This window comes from Loxodonta africana, chromosome 6, assembly GCF_030014295.1.
Source record: "Loxodonta africana isolate mLoxAfr1 chromosome 6, mLoxAfr1.hap2, whole genome shotgun sequence".
Lineage (NCBI taxonomy): Eukaryota > Metazoa > Chordata > Mammalia > Proboscidea > Elephantidae > Loxodonta > Loxodonta africana.
Window position 1 is genome coordinate 112555666 of NC_087347.1, and position 5628 is coordinate 112561293.

Consider the following 5628-nt stretch of genomic DNA (forward strand, 5'->3'; position numbering starts at 1 on the left):
GTATATAAAAAAAAAAAATCAAGGTCAGCCAGTAGAACAGTCTAGGCAAGTACGGATGAGAACATGTACTAGCACAATAAAAAGCCCGATGCCATCGAGTCGATTCCGACTCATAGCAACTCTATTAGACAGAATAGAACTACCTCATAGAGTCTCCAAGGAGCGCCTGGTAGATTCGAACTGCCAACCTTTTGGTTAGCAGCCATAGCACTTAACCACTACGCCAACAGGGTTTCCTACTAGCACAATAAAATGAAAAATAAAAGGCTCAGAGATATCTGACAGGCAGTTCAGACGCTGGATTAAAAGGACCTGGTTAACAACCACACGTGCTTTATGAGGGAGAGAGAGAGGATAAAAAAGGCAGCAAGACTGAGAACTTAGACCACTGAGCTAACAGAATCCCTTTCACCAAGTAGGGAAAATAGGAAAAGGGGCAGATTTGAGAAAGAAGACAAAAAAAAAAAAATTACTTTAGAATATATTAAGTCTGATATGCCTATCCAGGTAGTTTTCCAGAAGATACTAAGAAAATTTCACCTGGAGTTAAGGAGATTTGAGATAACTTACCAAAATACGTATACTAGGAAAAATATAAAAAGATGTGGTTATAGGAGGAAAAAGGATTGAGAAAGGAAGGAGTAGTTGTCCCTAAGATTATGCCCACAAAATTATTAAAGGTGAGCTTCCTAGTGACCAAAAGGGGGGGAAAAAAGCCTCTGTGGTCATCACGTGCATAGGATTAAAATTTACTTTTTTTTTTTTCAGGAGAAGCCATTGCGCTGCTACCAAGGACTGATGGAATTCACCCCAGGAGTCCTCAAAAATACGTATGATGTGCTGAGCGACATCCTAAACAGCATCCCTTCATTATAAAACAAAGACAAGTTGTATAGAGCGGAGTCTCATGGCGCTCCTGGAACACTCCAAGGGTACAGTGGCAGGATGTAAATTAGTAAAAAACGATTGTACAAGGAGTCACTCAATGAAATTCGAGTACACAGCTCCCTGGTGCCCTGACTTGATCCAGGGTTGAAGAGAATTCTCGGAAAGGGGGCATTCAAACTTTTTAGTAGCCATCAAATTTCTATACTGCATGACAATATCTAGCACAGTAAAAATGGAGTGCTCTGGCTGAAACAGGTTAAGATCCACTTGTTTGACTGTTCGTCCCTGAAGAGTGGCCTGTTAGACAATTTCATGGAATCCTTGGAACCCTGCAGAACAGAGTTCTGAAACCCCCACCTGAGAAAACTGAACTGGCCACATTTCCTCATAGCAAAATCCAAAGGTGATTCATCACAGTTGTGTTTCTGCTGAAGCTTGAGCAGCATGGAAATTATAGTTTATTCTAAGGCAATTGTTAGCTCTTATGGTAGTTCTGTATGAATCAGAGAAAGTTACCCCTTCCTCAAGTAAAGATATTTTTTAAGTTAGCATATGATTACACGACCTGAATTGTTCTTGGCCACGAAACCTTTTTGAGGGCCCCAGTGGGCAGCTGCCCAGCGTGCATGCACACACAGGATGTTGCACACTCCAGTGTTCACAGACACCCACATCACTGGCAGGAAACACACTCTATACCCATCCCTCTACGCTCCAAGTGAGGAGACTAGGTCACATTCAGAGATGGAAGAGCTAGAGAAGAACTCAGGAGACCCCCAGAGAATGGCTGGTAATAGAGTGCAGCCATGGGCATGTGTGTGTACCAGTCAGTGCCTGCTCCACCAATTGTACAAGGCCATGGGTTCAGGTATGGGTTTATGTAAGAAAGGGATCCCTCTTCCAGCCAGAAGCTCTGGAATCTCAGCTCCCACATACATGCTTCCATATAAGTTAGTTTCTGCGTATGATGTGAATTCTGACCCTTTAGAGGAGGCACTTTTGCCCATTGCACAAACAACCATTTGTTAATTATTTCACACAATCTCTAGACTACAAATATTTCAAGCTTCTAATGATAAAACCATATGCTTTAAGAAGTAACATAGCAAAGGATGGGCAGGGAATGGTACCATGACATTTTAAAGACTTTTGTGGAGTCCCTGGGTGGTGCGAACAGTTAAACTGCTTGGCTGCTTATAGAAAGGTTGGAAGTTAGAGTCCATCCAAAGGCAACTTGAAAGAAATGCCAGGCAATCCACTTCTGAAAAGTCAGTGTTGAAAGCTCCAATGAAGCACAATTTTACTCTGACACACATGGGGTAACCACGAGTCAAAGCTGATTGGTCATAACTAGTTTTTAAGTCTTCTGTCTCAATGGATGGCCATTCCATTTCTGTTGAAAAGTGCGGTCAGAAAATACCTTAAGCCATTATTTTCCTCGGAAACCAACAAACTCTTTTCTCCAGCACACACAAAACAATGAGTGGTTACTGCCCCAAATTCTGCATAGGAGAGGTTTAATAAAAAGATTTTAGTCTAGACATTTTTCAAAAAATCTCATTGCCAATTACTCCATTGAGGTAGTTAAAAAAAAATCTACATGTTGCCCCTGTCTTAGTTATCTAGTGCTGCTATAACAGAAATACCACAAGTGGATGTCTTTAACAGTTTTTCTCTCACAGTCTAGTAGGCTAAAAGTCTGAACTCTGGGAGTCAGCTCCAGAGGAAGGCCCTCTCTCCACTGGCTCTCGGGGAAGGTCCCTGTCATCAATTGTCTACAGGTCTAGGAGCTTCTCTGCACAGGAACCCTGGGTCCAAAGGATGCACTCTGCTCTCAGTGCTGCTTTCTTGACGTTAGGAAGTCCTCATGTCTCTCTGCTCACTTCTCTCTTCTATATCTCAAAATAGATTGGCTTAAGACACAATCCAGTCTTGTAGATTGAGTCCTGCCTTATTAACATAACTACTGCTAATTCTATCTCATTAACATAATAAGAGATAGGATTTACAACACATAGGGAAATCACATCAGATGACAAAATGATAGCCAATCACACAATACTGGGAATCATGGCATAGCCAAGTTTTGGGGAGACCCAATTCAATCCACGATACCCCCATAATTGAATAACTTCCTAGTGAATGCCATAAAACAAATTAGTTGAAAAATGTATTTCTGGGAAACCAAATAAGTTGGTCTTCTGTATAATGAGGAATCTAAGTCAATTCAGTGTGAGGACTTTTAATAAAAATGATGATTTGTGTTTTAGGGTAGTTGATCCAAAGCTATGATTTCCACAGTTAATAATTAGCTAGTAGGACCAGCTGTCTACTGAGAATACTCCTCTTCATGACATGAAATCTCCAGGGTATAGGAAATGACTTTGTCCATTCTCATTAGTAGGAGACATGCATCCAGTGTAGCTAAAAACATACTCAAGTCATGAAAAAACTGGAAAGAAGGATGGCCAAAAGCATATTTTCTCTACCTCAAATGGCTGTAGGTGGGAAGGCAAAATGAGATTTAAAAGGATTAGGAGTTCTAGTGAGATCGCCCTGAACTGAAATGATTAGCTAAGAATTCATATGAATGTTTTGTCTACATAGCTGGATTGTAAGTTTCCAGTAAATTAATTTAGTATCAATTTGGGGAGTTTTAATTGCCAATGAAAATCATTAGTATCAAACTTAACACAGACTGCTGTGAGCCTCGGTCTCCTCTTAGGCTTCCTCAACAGTCTAGAGCCCCGCAGTGACTCTGCAGAGTCCTGATGTCTTTAAAGTTCCGCTTGTGTTCACCTAAGGCATTCAACAATGAGCGCGGTGGTGGTTCAGTGATGGATTTCTCTTCTTCCATGCAGGAGGCCAGGATTTGATTCCTGGCCAATGCACCTCATAGGAAGGCATCACCTGTCTGTCAGTGGAGGCTGGTGTGTTGCTGTGATACTGAACAGGTTTCAACAGAGTTTCCAGACTAAAATGGAGTAGAAAAAAAAGGTCTGGCAATCTACATCTGAAAATCCACCAGTGAAAACCCGATGGATCACAACAATCCAATTCGTAATCAATCATGGAGGTGGCACAGGACCAGGCAGCATTTTATTCGTTCATACGTGGGGTTGCCATGAGTTGGGAGCCAACTTCATAGCATCTAACAACATCAAAGAATCCCACACTCAGTGTAAAATCCCTGGGCAGAGTGGCTGGAAGAACCTCCTGGGCCTCCCTATCTCCAGGTTCTCACTGACTTACAAGGTAGAGTGCCAGTGGGAAACCTAAGGCTGTTCTTGACCAAAAAATCTGGAGTAAAGACCTTAGAGAATGAGCAAAACCTTCTCAATTTAGTATGCTACAGCAACCCTACTCCTAAAGAACAGCCACATGTTTTTACTACCTACCTTTCCTAAAACTCTGTAATGCCCCATTACATCCCTTTTCCTAAGTTTGAGGGCAGATCACAGGAAACTAGCTTTGATGGAGTTTCCACCATTCACCATCCTGTATTCTTACACACACAACATAACTGTGCCTCTCCTGACTTAGCAGCAGGAGCAGGATGGACTTTGAACCCAGGTTTGTCTAACTCCACTAAGCCATGTTGTCTCTCTTTCTCCCAAAAGCCCAAAACTCATGGAATTATTCTTTGGAAGACACTGAGTCTCATTCTAGCATCCATCACTTGAGAAGCTACACAAGAGTTCACTATAAACAGAATTAGAGAAAACAAGAAACAATTAAGAGATTCCACCCTTCAGTTTGTATAACACAAATGGAAATTTTCTGTAACTATGATATAAAATATATAAGCTGTGCAGGAAATATGTGCTACCCATGATGGCATGAATAATTCATTTAATGAAGGTCGTTGAATTTCCAAATCAATGTATTTACTATATATCTTATCATCCAAAGCGTATTTGCAATGTTAACTCTAAAGTGATGAATACTAAGAGAAATAAACACAGCTTCTCCCTTGAACCTGTTTTCTAATCATTTTAAAGTCCATTCAAACCGTGGAAAATGTGTCTTACACTTCATATGCATTTCATTTTCCCTCAAATGTGTCCTTAAAGTTGAAGTTCCTGAATATTTAAAAGGTATACAACTTAAAAATAAAATGAAAACCCCTTCCGAGCTGCTTTTAGTCTGAAGGAACAGCAATGAGTGGGAGAAAAGCTAACTGTGACTCTGCATATCCCCACAGTGCCATCTCATGGCATCTCTGCAGAGAAGATGAGAAGATGGTGAAGAAAGATGGCTGATCAACGGGGCTCATCTGGAGGAGATGGCCCCCACTGTTGAGACTGACTCAACTGTCAGGAGGGCAACTCCAACGGGAGTGATTGTTAACTAAACGTTGTTGTTAGCTGCCGTTAAGTTCAACCTCAACTCATAGTGACCCCAAAACACTGCCTGGTCCTGCACCATCCCCATGGTCAGTGACAGATTGGACTGTCATGATTCATAGGTCTTTCACTGGCTGATTCCTGAAAGTAGATCACCAGGACTTTCCTTCAAGTCCATCTTAGTCTGGAAGCTCCGCTGAAACCTGTTCAGCATCATAGCAACACACGAGCCTTCACTGACAGGTGGATAGTGGCCTCACATGAGGAGATGTAGATGGGGATCAAACTGGGTCTCCAGGCTGGAAGGTGAGAATTCTACCAGCGAACCACCGCTGCCCCCTGTTAACTAAATACTGCTGGAGAAATCTCAGAAGCATTTCCCTGTCCCCAGCTA